Genomic DNA, 14,884 nt, shown 5'->3' with positions numbered 1-14,884 from the left:
TAAATCTTCTGTAAAAATGAGCAAATCCTAAGAATCATTGTAGTTCCTTTACTGTAGTGGGTTGAGGCCAGTTTAAAACCGCCCGTACCTTGCCCTCGTCCATCTGGACTGATGATATAACCGAGGAAGGAGATTGAAGCTTGGTGGAATTCACATTTCTCCGCTTTGGCATACAGTTGGTATGAGATGCTTCAAAACTGCCCGGACCTGCTTGACGTGTTCCTCCAGGGTGTCTGAATAAATCAAGATATCATCGATATATACAATTAAGCAATGGTTTAACATGTCTCTGAATACATCGTTTATGAAGGATTGGAACACAGATGGACTATTGGACAGCCCGAACGGCATAATGAGGTATTCGTAATGCCCTGCTGCTGGTGGAAAAACCTGTTTTCTATTCATCCCCCTCTCGAATACGAATGAGGTTGTAAGCGCAGCGCAGATCGAGCTTGGTGTAAAACTTAGCAGTTCTTAGTTGTTCCAAAGCTGTGGGGACCAGGGGTAATGGATATCTGAATTTGACCGTTATATCATTTAGACCACGATAATCAATACAAGGATGAAGGCCCCCATCCTTCTTTCCTACAAAGAAGAATCCCGCTACTGCCGGTGAAGTGGATGGACAAATGAAACCCTTGGCCATTTCTTCTTCAATGTATGATTTCATTGCTTTAGCCTCAGGTTCTGACAGGGGAAATATACTGCCTCTAGGTGATGAGGTACCAGGTAACAGATCAATGGCGCAGTCACTAGATCGATGCTTTGGTTTTACTGAAGGCTTCAATCAGATCAGCATACTCAGAAGGTACATGTGGTACAATAATATGTACACTGCAAAAGTTTTAATAAAATTTTAATAAAATATCAAAACGGAACACTTCTGATTTTTCTGCAAATTTCAAAGCACTTGTTCAGTTTTGGTCATAATGCCCCATAAAGTAGAGTGCCTAAGCTTTAAAACGATGTCTTTTATTTGTTGGTCAAAACTGTAGTTATAAACATTTGGACAAGTCTTTATTTTTCTTGTGGGCCTGCGGGCCCATCCAAGCTTAAAGGTTTAAGAAACTTTGAAGGTGATTTTTAGTGGATGCATGTAGTCAGTTCCTCTCAATTTCACTGACTTTAGGATGTTGTCTCTGTTGACAATGACAGAGCTTGTGTGTGCTTTTCTCTACAAAATGTTTTTGGATAGTAACCAAATCTAAAATCAAATACTCAATGTGATGTATGTAACTGTTATCATATTTTTTTTGTTTTTAGGTGGTTTAAAATGGAAAAAAGCAAAGAATGCACTTCAGGTTTAAGCCCTGCCCACACCAGGTTCTATCCGAATACAGAGACAGATACAGATAATTTTGTCATATGAACAGATACATATACAAATACAGATAATGGCTTCGCTGCACACCCCTACACACTAATTGACGTTGAACAAAACAAAACTGCAAAAACTACTTTTGGTGTGTGTGTGTGTGTGTGTGTTTAGGATATTCCCTAAAATCAATATGAATGTCCTGTAATTGCTCCTGCAATGAATATTCCTGAAATGCACATGGCTTATTCCATAACCATAAAACATGTTAACTCCTGAAACAGTGAGTCCAGTTGCATTTTTCTATTTACAGTAATACAGTTTTTTCCCCCATCACAAATTATATTAGCAGCATAACAATTTGGATGGAAAATGAACTTGAATTTGAGAATTTCTAATATTTGGTGTGTCTCCTCTTTCTCTTTAATGACAGCATGCACTGGATCTGACATGAACAAAACCTGATGATCATCTTCAGCATGAAAGCAAAGAAATGTAATCACTTGTACAAAGAGTTACATTGCTTACATATAATTAGTGACCTACAAATGGTACAGGATCTTAAATATTTTTTAACTTTTTGTTTAAAACTTTTAAAATAAATAAATTAAAAATAATATTTTGAATAGTGAACTCCCATGTATTTCTCAGACATAAGGGAAATTTAGAGACTGGACCTCTTGGAACTCTTATTGAACAGTCCTGGTCTACGATGCCATCAGCAGTACCTTCCAGAACATAAGGAGAACTAAAGGACACTTACCTTTTGAAGTCAAGCTCTTGTCCGGCTATTATAGGCTCGTATCATCTTCCACGTGAAGAAATCATTGTATGAAGTGCTGTAGGCATCACAGACAGAGACTGACGCTGAACTGAGGGCTGATGTTCGGTTGCCAAGCAATACGTGGATCATCCTAGTACCACAGCTGCTGCTCTCGCACTCAAATGTCCCAGCTGGCTACATGCTATGAATTAAACATTTGTTGTGCGCTTTCACGTGGCTTCTTTGCCTCCCTGTGCCTTCAGAATCAATACAACTTTTCTCCCAAAGAGTTGCGAGATGTTTCTGTTCCTCAGATATGTTAGCGATTGCTTCAACATTCTTAGATGTATTACTGTGATAGTTGAATGCATGTTTTTGTGTCTTCAGTCACCAGTGCAGAATCAAGTGGGAAGAAAAAGCGTAAGAGAGGTGAGAGTGGGCGAGTGGAGAGCGAGGAAGATGTGCATGGAAAGAAAAAGAAAAAAATTAGATTGCTCACCCAAACTACTTTGTCTCAGTGCCAATCACCAACCCAAAGGTACAGCCTGGTGCCAAGAGCTGTGCTACACATGTACACATGAGGAGTCTAACGATCTTTACAGAAGAGGATTTCAAACTGGGGGCAACAAGGGGGTGCTAAGGGGTCTGGGGAATATTTGAGAGAAAGAAATATTAATTTTTAATTAAACATTTATTAAACATAAACAACCACATTTTAAATCGTCAGTGTTTAGTTCAGCTTTCTAAAAAAAGGTTGGAAATCATGATAACAGTGAAAATGTTGTTCTATTTAACCCTTTATGGACACATTGGAGAAAAAATTGCCATTGGTTAGTACATTTTTGTTTTTACTCACCAGATTTTTGACATGACATGTGAGCATAGTAATGCAACTGAAAAAGATTTTGAGCGAACTAGGATGGGGGTGTCCTTTTATCTGTAGGCTTTAAGTATGTATGTGGGTATATATGGGTATATTTACATTTACATTTAGTCATTTAGCAGATACTTTTATCCAAAGTGACTTAAGTACTTGCAGAATAGATTTTGTTCAGCTTGTTCTTGAATGTTGAGATGGTAACAGCAAATCGTGTGGAGGTTGGAAGTTCATTCCACCACAGAGGAGCAGAGAAAGTGAATGATCATGAAATAGAGACATGAGCCATTTTTGGCTGACTGAAGACCAGACGTGCTGCTGCATTCTGGACCATCTGCAGTGGCTTAATTGTGTTAGCTGGAAGGCCAGCCAATAGAGTATTGGCTGGGATCACAAGGAGTTCTGTCTTGGCAAGGTTGGACTAAAGGTGTCATTCCTTCATCCAGGCCAAAATGTCTGAGAGGCAGGCAGAGATACAAGCTGAGACAGTAGGGTCATCAGGCTGGAAAGACAGGTAAAGCTGCATATCATCTATGTAGCAGTGGTAGGAAAAGCCATGTGCCTCAATGACCGGTCTGAGTGATGTTGTGTATATTGCGAAGAGGAGGGGTCCAAGCAATGATCCTTGAGGAACCCCAGTGGTCAGCTGGTGCGTCTTGGACATCTCTCCTCTCCAGGAGACCTTGAATGATCTGCCAGTGAGATATGACCCAAATCATCCAAGTGCAGTTCCTGTGATGCCCAGTCAGAGAGAGCGGACAGGATAATCTTGTGGTTTACTGTGTCGAAGGCTGCAGACAAGTCAAGGAGGATGAGGATGGATTTGGTGTTCGTTCTCACCAGTTGCAGGGTTTCAGCTGCTGACAAGAGGGCAGTCTCTGTTGAGTGTCCTTTTTTTGAAGCCAGACTGATGTCTGTCGAGTAGGTTGTTCTGTGAGAGAAAAGCAGACAACTGGTTGAATATGACCATCTCAAGAGTTTTAGACAGGAAGGGTAGGAGAGAGACCGGTTTGTAGTTGTTGATTACTGTGGGGTTATGTGTTGTTTTTTTAAGCAGTGGGGTTACTTGAGCCTGCTTGAATGTATTGGGAAACTTTCCAGTTGTGAGAGATGAGTTGATAATGTGTGTGAGTGTGGGTAAGATGGAGAGGCAGCTTGCATAAGATGGGAGGGGAAAGGGTCAAGTGGACAGGTGGTAGGACTGTTAGAAAGAAGCACTTTGGAGACCTCAGTCTTGGAGAGAGGAGAGAAATAGGGAAACAGAGGATGGGATGTTGGAATTGAGCAGCTGTGGGTGTTAGGTGAAGAGAACTGGCTGCTGATGCTCACTACGTTGTCAGTAAAAAACATGGCAAAGTCATCAGCAGTCAGACAAGTAGTAGGATGTGGTGGAGGAGGATATATAAGAGATGAGAAAGTTGAAAATAGTTTATGGGAATCTGAAGTGTTACTGATCTTGTTCTGGTAACAATCAATTTTAGCAGCAGAAACTCTAGCGGAAAAAGAGGAGAGAAGTGATTGATACTTACACAGGTCAGCAAGGTCTTTTGACTTGTGCCACTTTCTCTCCTGGAGGGTGTGGCATGTGATAGCCTGGAGGTAAGAGGTTAATGTTGAGCAAAGAGCATGTGCTTCATTTAAATCAAGTGAAGAGAAATGGTTAGTGGAGGGAAGGGATGCAGAGACTATGGAAGAGAAGCAAGTGGGTGAGAGAGAGCGAAGGTTGCGGTGGAAGGAGGCCATAGGTGGAGTAAGAGGTAAAGAAGAAGAGAGAATAACAGGAAACTGGATGAAGAAATTGTCAGAGATATGTAGAGGGGTAACAAGGGGATTACTGGAGATACAATTACATGTAAGGATGAAGATCTAGCTGTTTCCCTGCTCTGTGAGTTGCAGGGGTGTGCAGTCTTGTAGGTCAAATGAGGTCAGAAGAGCTAGAAATTCAGCTGCTTGAGGTTTTTTCAGGTGGATGTTAAAGTCCCCAAGGACCACCAGCGGAATGCCTTCCTCAGGGAACGAGGACAGCAATACATCTAGCTCTTCAACAAAGTTGCCTAGTTGATCTGGGGGGGCAATAGATGACCAAAAAGTGGATTTTAGCAGGATTAGAAGCAGTAATGGCATTATATTCAAAAGTTGTGTTATTGCAGAGAGCAAACCGGTTCCCCACCCTGCCCAGTCAGACGAGGCATGTGGGTGAAAGTGAAGTCAGTTGAAAGAGCTGAGGGAGTTGCAGTGTTGTCTCTGCAGATCCATGTCTCAACATAGAGTCCGGCAAAGGCCGGAATTAAGTCAGCTTTGTTGACAGCTGAATGGCAGTTCTACAGTCCAACAGATATGGAGAGGGGCTGTGGAGAGGCAGTGCTAAGTGACCTAAGGTGCTCTGGAGTGTGTAGTCTACAGCGTGTGGGTGTAGATTTTCGCCTACATGAGACAACAGGAATGTACTGGAAACACATATTACGAGTAGAATAAAGAATAACTATTAGAAAAAGAGAGAAGAGGCAAAACTTAGCATAGAGGCTGGCTCCTTGTCAGTGTACTCTGCGGGTAGACTCGCAGGTCTTTACCCGAGATAGGTCTTCACATGAAGAGGGCTGCACACAACGGCTGCCGCTTCAGTGCTTTCACTACTTAAGTAATAACTGTTGTACAGGTGAGTCCAGCCCACAAATTAGCAACTCATAGTCAAAAAGTGTCAAAAGCCTGAAACTGAAGCAGAGATGAAGATTGCCCTAAAAAGCTCACTAATAGACAAAGATTTACCTTAATTGTCAGTGAAGTGCAGCACAATATCCTGGCTAACAACAGCTACTAGTCCAGTGTCACAGCAAAAAACGCAGCAAGCAAACAAACTACAGTTGTTGTTCCCCTCTGACAGACCAAATGCTTGTGTGCGTGTGTGTGTGTGTGTATATATATATATATATATATATATATATATATATATATATATATATATATACACACACATACACACAATTAGGTAGTTACGTATTCACATGATCTAACCCTAACCCTTTGCACACTATAGTATGTGAAAATATATATTTTATTTAAAAACTAATTTTGATTTCATTTTAATCATATTTTAGTTTTTTAAATATGTACAAATTCTTTCAATTTATATGTTGTCATAAAATTGCATATATAAAAATTGTATTAGCTTTCACTGTTTTAAATTCAATTCCAGCTACACATTTTAACTATGTATTCAGGTTGGAACCTTTTTTTTTTTTTTCTCCCCTTTTTCTCCCCATTTTGGAGTGCCCAATTCCCAATGCGCTCTAAGTCCTCATGGTGGCGTAGTGACTCGCCTCAATCCAGGTGGCGGAGGACGAATCTCAGTTGCCTCCGCATCTGAGACCATCAATAGCGCACGTGGAGGCTTCACGCTATTCTTCACGGCATCCACGCACAACTCACCACGTTCCCCACCGAGAGCGAGAGCCATATTATAGCGACCACAAGGAGGGTTCAGGCTACTTAGTTCTCTATAGTCTCTATGGCTGTACAGCTGATAGAGGATTTAAAGGCATCAGATGTGCTGACACGCTTTCTCAGTCAAGAGAGGTGAGCTCTCTCTCTCTCTCTCTCTCTCTCTCACACACACACACACACACACACACACACACACACGTTTCCAAAGCTAAATCTAAATTGACATACCTTAGACTTCTATTGTTTTTCAGTGTAAAGCTGATTATATTTACTATAAACTAACTCTTACCCACATCCTATGTTATCCAGCTTGATTTAAGAATGATCCAAAGAGCATCAATGGAAACTTGCTTACATTTCATTAGTGATATAGAAAAGTGCAGAATTGTAATTATTTCTTCTTCAATTCACATCATAATTCTACAAACTTTCCAAGTTGAACCCTTTAAGCTCTGAAGGTTTTTCAGTGGCATACCCAAAATTAAAGGCTTATAACTCGACAAAAAAACAAAAACAAGGAGTGTCAAGTGTTTGGTATTATTGTTAAGAAAACTTTAATGATATAGATGTGATACATTCTGAGACTCTCAGCCTAAGAAACTGCTGAAAAATCACACAAAAACGAACTTTTTTCTTATTTGACATTATATATCTCTGGGTGTAAATAAGGTGACTCTGAAAAACTGTTTTTGTTTTGTTCCCAATCATGTCAACTGTATCTGAGAAAATATTTGTGTTGATAGGACAAAGCAATCAAAAGTTATAGCATTACAAAAATAATTTATCATAGTGTCCAAAAGCCTCTCCAAACAAATAATGAGTTTCATTCTGTGTCATCTGAGTTATCATTGTGTCTGTGTCATGTACTTGGAACCATCTCCTGGTGGCCATATGTAACATTGTGCTTCATGTGGATTATCTAATGATCTATGCATCAGATTATCTTGTGTGGGCTCGTTTGAAAGATAATCGCCTCTAAGTAATGCTGTGTTATTTTATGTTCTGTTTATTTTTCATGAAGTTATAAGCGAAAACATGGCATATAAGCAACACCAACGTTTCCAACAACATATGATACATGAACCACAGTGACATTAACAGCCAATGAGTTTACAGCTACACCGCAAACCAGCGTCCTTTGGGTAAATTTTTGATGAATGGAGTATGTAGCCAATGAGAAGATGATTCCAATGATATGCGGGTTGTTTATATTCTGCTCATAGATGGTAAAGTTTATTCATGATTAACTGGAAGTTTCAGCATTCTGCAACGAGCTGTCACATCTGAATAGCAATTATTCACACATTTTAATAAAAAACACAATGTAATTGTGTGCAATATGTTATAATAAAAAAAAATAAAAAAAAAGGATTATTACAAGAGGTACATGTAACATGACCTATAATAGCTTTCTGTACCCTTAAGATTTGGTTACAGAGTGGCCTTTTGGAGTCCCCAAGTGGTCATTTTTGGAAATATGCTTAACAAAAGGAGCCTCATTCCTCAAATTTGAAAGATACATTTTTTTTTTGAGACGTGGCTTTGAGACCATTGCTTTTCTGTGTTGCTCAGGCATATTTTTAATGTGTTTTGTATGATAAAAAAATAATAATTCTGCACTAAACCCTTCAGTTCCAATATACTTGGGCATTAGTAACTTTAATTTTTACTGCAAATACTTTGGGAAAATGCTGCCCTCTTTTAGAAGATGCATAAATGATGCCTGTAGCGCAAACAGTTCCAAAACTATTTTACTTTTTAATTTTCATGGTTTCAGCTCCAGAAAGGGAGTTCCACAAGATTATACAGAATTACTTGGAACTCAAAATGATTTTAGATATGAAATATACAGGTATTTTATTGTTTGTAGATATTTGCATGGCGGTCAGGAAATGTTTAGTCATGTGAATAATATCCAACAGTTATTTTTGGGTTGTTGACCCATAGCATGTCCATGGACTTTATAATCAACATCAACATTTTGAAAATTTTGTCTTCATTAGTTCATTTTTCATGGTCCAAAAAACAAAAACGACAACAACAACAAACTATATACATAATAATTATAACAATAATAATTTAACCTCCTGAGACCTGAGTGTGACTGCTGTGTGCATTTTCCATTTCCCTTTTTGATTTGTAACTAGTAGCATCTAATAAACAAGCAAGAAAACAAAAATATTCTAGAGCAAATAGTTTTCCTAAAAATTGATGTCCTCATATGTGGACAGCGGGAATAAGTTGTGAAATTTTGAATAATACCAAGCTATAGAAAGTCAAAAAAATGTATTATATTTCCAGGAGTGTTGATTATTCATGTTTTTGAGACGTTACAGACATTACATCATAAATTAACATAAATAATTCTGATTCAAAGTAATGTCCAGCATCATCCAATCACTGCCAACCATGTTAAAATAAAATGATACATTATAAATTCTGAATCTATGTACTGATTATCATTGTATCATGTCTGTCAAACATGTTGAGTGATCCAAACATCATCTGCAGCCTGAAACTGAACTTTTGATCAGATTTTAGGAGTGAATGCACTTAACTGCATAGAGAGATATAGGATGCTCCCTTGCTCCCTATTTAGTGAACGACTTAACCTCCAGTGTGCTGTCTGTCTGCACTGGTCTCAGAACAGTTTGAAATGCACCTTATTTTCATCCTAACTCCATATCAAGCCTCTGAAAGCAGCATTTTTCATATTTTTTTCATATTTATTCTCATTGTGAAAATGTACAGTAAATATAGAAATGCATTTACTAATGTTAATGAACAACACTGTATTTACAGTTATAACAAAATAAAATGTAACAAATTTATATTAAAATGAAACAAAATGAAGTGGAAACAACATGTTTTATTGTGCCACACTTATTCTCTCACACAGTATAAATTGGTCTTAAACATGAAATAGATTTTAGGAAGGGGGTCCCTTACAAGGAAACCATCATATCTGGGGGTCCTTGACACCTGGACAATCGGTATTAAAAAAACGGAAGTTTCCAGACCGCTGTTTTAGAGGATGTGTACGTGTGTTTGTATCAGATCAAGGAGGCAGTGGAGTACATGCATAAGCGGGTGCTTGAGAAGGATGCACGTCTGTCATGAGCGCTGATACCTGTGAACACTCTTCACATCACTCTACTGGTGACACACCTGAACACAGAGGAGCAGGTTGATCTGTAAGAACTTTCTCTCTCTCACAAACACACACACATACATTCTGTCTGCTGGTCTCTTTTCACATTGCACTTTTGGGTCCGACCCATGGTACAATTGCGTCATTAATGTGATTTTGATTGGTCAATCACAGCATTCTGGGATCAAATATTTTTACTGTAAAATGGACTGTTGTCCTAGGCAACAGATATATTGTATAGTTGTGCTAAATACTCTCTTTATTCATAATAAAAGAAAATAATTTAGCCTTAAATCATTAGTTCATGTCAGTTTTATTAAAATAACAGGATAATAGACAGTCCACTTCACGTCTGGGCCTGACAGGGGTGTGGCCACAAGGGTGGGACGGGGTGGCAGCTGCCACCCTAAAAATTAGCTTTGCCACCCCATCTGCCACCCAGCATAAGAATCAAAATGTATTAAATATAAATGTAAGTATATTATCCTTGATTTTGACATTGTACAGGGGTTTATTCATGTCAAACTGCCTAAACTCTCACCGAATGCATAAATGACTACAGACCCATAGATTGATTACAGCAGCAACCAATCCCATGATTGTTTACAGCAGCTGCAGCGGCCAATCACAACATTGACCAATTGCCTACCTACTATTGCAGTGCGTGTACAGTGTTTGGGCTCTCGTGGGTTGATGAGCTTATTTCCTCAACAACAATGACCACATGGAAAATTATGTGGAAAAAAATTGGCAAAAGATGAATTTCTCAGTTCACTGAATGACTATTAGATACATCGCTGTCAGTTATGAGTTGAGACGGGTGAGATGTGTCCTCACTACTTTTTGAAATCGCTTTTGTCAGGTATGTGTATAATCCAGTTGAAACATCTCCAGTTCTTGAGTTGGAGTTTCCATTTCATCTGTGTGTGTTTTGACTGGTGATCTGGCATTGGAATGTGTTATTTGAATGTTATGATAAGTGTTCGTTGCGGCTGTTATCAGCGTCGTTTAGTGTCAGTAGTTTTGCCGCAGCTCACGCTCTTTTCCGTGTCCCTCATTGTGATGGCCTTCTCGACCGTATTGTTTGTGTGTATGTAGTGTGTGTGTTTGTGTGTGTTGTCTTCTTCTATTTCTCTCCCTCTCTCTTAAACAATCTCAGGTGTGTGGTATCCAGGCGAGCTGATTGTTAATGGGGCGCACCGGTGCACAGTGTGTTTCCTCCCTATATTAAACTGAGTGTTTCATGGCTGGGTTGTGTGATGGGAGACGGTTGTTCGTGAACTGTTGTCATCTCGTTTACGGGGCTCAGGCGCATATAGATTTTTTTTCCGGATTCCCACTGCTGGTGCGCAGAGTTTGTGGTTGTCGCTGTTCTTTCATATACAGAATGGTCAATAAATGTGTTTGTGTTTCTGCTACTCTCGTCTCCCGCATCTTTTTTTTTATTTTATTTTTTAAACATTTGTATTGATTCCATACACAAAAACCAATAAACACAACATAAAATATGGAATCGGTTATATAAATTAAAACCCCTCCCCCCGAACAACACCCCCACCCCCACCCAACACAAACACACATTACAGTGGTCTCTTACAATTATAACACAAAATTATAACAAACTAAAAAAATACTTTCAAAAAACAAGATTGCACATACACATCAAACTAAAAATCAAAAATCCCTCTCCACTGCCCCTCCCCGAGAACCCTCCAAAAAATCCAAATATGCACCCCACTTCCTATTAAACAAATCCCACTTTCCCAACCTTCTGTAGATCGCCTCCTCAAATGCCGCAACCTCACTCATCTCCCCACACCACTCCTGAAACGAGGGTGTCCTAGCCGTCTTCCACCCCCTGAGGATTATTATCCTGGCCACCATAACTCTGGCCAGGACCCAACCTCTCAAGTGACTATCCCCAAAATTAATGACCTCCCCATCACCCGTCTCCCCGCATCTTTTACTGCATTTTATTTTTAAAGTGTAACACCCATCCACTGACATACAGATGCAATCTTGGTTTATTAAAATAAAAAGTTATATTTGGGGGAATTAGAATCCAAAACCTCTAAAAACTAAAGGCAAAAAGTTTCCACTAGTCATGTTCTTAATCATAGTACTGATCTATGTGTTCATTTACTGATTAACAAAATCCCAAGACTGATAGTGGCAGATGTAGAGATGAAATTACCATATTATGTGAAATATTTATTTGAGTGCTTGAATCAGTCATTAAGAACGACTGTTGATTGAAACAGATAATTTAAAAGAATCTCTTACTGTGCATAACATAATTAATATTCATGAGTTTCACAGCACTGCCCCTCACAGTACAATTTTCTTTACAGTTTATTTTAATTTAGACCTAACTTTGTGTTAACTTTGCTTTCAAATGGATTATTCCAGCTGTTACAAAGGTGATAGACCTACAGGACTATATTAGCAGAATAACATGGGATATGCATGTGCTCTCCATCCATGTTCACACTTAACAAAATAAAAAAATTGGCCTGAATAAGGTGGTGATGTTTAGTCCAGTTTGCCGGTTCTATGTGTGAAGCTTAGGAACATTTAGAATTTGTTGATGTGTTTAATAGACAATGTCTTGGTGCTCTGGAGATATACATTTTGTTACTTATTTTCTATTATGCCAAAAATATTTATTTTTTATGTTGGTAAATCAGTAGCAAAATGGTTACTATGTGGTTCCTGTGGAAATGCAGTTGTGTTGCAAATTCATGGTCATTTGTAATTTGATAGTGAGCCAGTTAAGGAACTATTACTTTCTTGTTGCAACAGACTCCCTAAAATAGTCTTTTTATTGTGTCACAAAGCTGAGAACAGAAACCGGTCTCATTTTCCATGAGAAATATCTAAACATCTTTTATTTTAAATTAAAAATTACTTTACTTCAGAAGCAAAACTGCATAAAATATTAAGACTTGTTTTCAGAGAATTTATTCTCTGAAGAAGAGATGGAATATAGCTCATGAGTTACATGGACAACTTTTATGCTACCTTTAGGTGCTTTTTGTCATTTTGCAGCCTGACAACAGTTCCCATTCACTTTCATTATACGGAAAAGAGTGGCCAGAATATTCTTTAAAAATGCAACTTTTGTGTTCCATTAAAGAAAGTCATATGGGTTTGGAACAACATGAGGGTGAGTAAATGACACAAATTTTTATTTTTGGATGAACTGTTTTTCTAAGGATGTTGAAATATTTTTACTGGAAAACAAGACAAAAATTCAGATGAAAGAAAAGATGTTTTTGCAGTGCAGCACTGATGCACACATCCATTACTCACAAATTACATCTCTTACAGCTACATAACCATTCATCTCCATCCACACTGCTAATTATAATGTGCTGTCACTGTAATTATCTGTTATTAAATGTAACAGAATGATATTGTGTGGTGCTATGATTCATAGAACACAAATAATTATTTCTGAACATGCAAAACATGTGTAACAGGATAGCTGTGACTTCCTCCTGGATAACGCTTTTACGTGTGTGTGTGTGTGTGTGTGTGTGTGTGTGTGTGTGTGTGTGTGTGTGTGTGTGTGTGTGTGTGTGTCAGCGCTGCATCAACACTATCAGATATGGAGTCTCTGCTGGCCAGCAGGAGTCTGATTCTGCCCTTCTGTGCAGTGGGACACTTCAAACAGGAAGTGGTGTTTGCTCAGATTGCAGAAGGAGAACATCTGAGCACACTCACATTAGTGGCAGGTACATCACTTGTCCTCTCTACATTACAGACATAGGGCGAATTCCAATTGAAAGTGATCATCCCTATGCCCTACTTACTAAAAAGGACAAAGCTCTTGATCTTATCACGTGACTTGTTGTGCATGACACTGCAGAGACTCACAGTATGTGGAGGCTCATGCTACTATCCGCAATCCACGCACAACTTACCACACGCCCCATTGAGAGCGAGAACCATTAATCACAACCACGAGGTGGTTACCCCATGTGACTCTACCCTCCCTAGCAACCAGGCCAATTTGGTTGCTTAGGAGACCTGGCTGGAGTCACTCAGCACACCCTGGATTCAAACTCATGACTCCAGGGGTGATAGTCAGCATCAATACTCGCTGAGCTACCCAGACCCCCTGCAGATGGGCTGGTTTGAGTATTTCTGTAACTGCTGATCTCCTGGGATTTTCACACACAACAGTCTCTAGAATTTACTCCGAATGGTGCCAAAAACAAAAAACATCCAGTGAGCGGCAATTCTGCTGATGGAAATGTATTGTTGGTGAGAGAGGTCAACAGAGAATGGACAGACTGGTTCAAACTGACAAATTCTGTGGTAACTCAGATAACCGCTCTGTACAATTGTGGTGAGAAGAATATTATCTCAGAATGCACAACACGTCGAACCTTGAGGAGGATGGGCTACATCAGCAGAATACCACGTCAGGCACTTTATTAGGACCATAGTGTTACCAATAAAGTGTTCAGTGAGTGTAGAGCTGAAATTATGTTTCATCATGCGTTGAAAGTGTTTGATTCATTTAATGGAGTGTTTGATTCTTTGAACTAAGAGTTTGATTCTACTGAATATGAAATTAATGATGATTGTTGTTTTTCAAACTTATTTATTTATACAAATCATTTATATAAAAGTTGGTGAAACACCTTCAGTTGAAAAATAATCAGGTTGTAATGGAAATTAAATAAAAATACTGCCTTGTTGAGTTTGTTTGCTGTTTCAGCCATGAAACACAGAGGGGATCATAACAGAACACAACAGTCTGGTTTGAGTAGAAAAAATCCCATTTGTTTTCTCCTTATAGGATTATTTTTTTTCCAGATAATTTATAAACGTTTAAAGACAGACCTACCTTGAGCTCTGGGGGGTGTTAATGGATGGTATATGCTTCTGTTGAAGCCATCAGTCCATGTTATTTCATCTTCATTAAAACATATGTTTTTGTGTTTCTTAATGCAAAGAACACAGGGAACAGACTTGTGTTTATATTAAGACCAGTCTTGACAAGTACGGGCAATGAGGAGGAAGGGTTGTGGTGTGGGACTTGCTGAACACCGCCCTCAGATGAAGGTATGTCAACGGCACTCCTTATAAGTCTGCTGGTTCATCCTGTAATGAAACACAAGACTGGACAGGGGAAACAGCAGAGTTAAGACAGTGTGACAGACAAAAAGGACTCCAAGCAAGAACAGTGTTGGTTGACCAATCAGTGTGTGGGTTGTGCTTTACCAACCAAGGATGCCCCAACACTACTGGAGCTGATGGAGAAAGGATAAGGAGGAATGACAACTGTTCCGAATGATTCCCGGAGATAAACGTGACCGGCTCAGT

At 39.0% G+C, this 14,884-nt stretch overlaps 1 pseudogene; it reads left to right on the top strand.

Annotated features, from left to right (window-relative positions):
• Window positions 1-656: 656 nt before the first annotated feature.
• The window catches only part of LOC127410458 (A-kinase anchor protein 7-like), a 92,458-nt pseudogene continuing 78,230 nt past the window's right edge, over window positions 657-14,884 (top strand).

This window comes from Myxocyprinus asiaticus, chromosome 19 (genome assembly GCF_019703515.2).
Source record: "Myxocyprinus asiaticus isolate MX2 ecotype Aquarium Trade chromosome 19, UBuf_Myxa_2, whole genome shotgun sequence".
In the NCBI taxonomy this organism is placed as follows: Eukaryota; Metazoa; Chordata; class Actinopteri; order Cypriniformes; family Catostomidae; genus Myxocyprinus; species Myxocyprinus asiaticus.
Note: the sequence above shows the minus strand (reverse complement) of the source record. Positions and strands in the feature narration are given on the sequence as shown.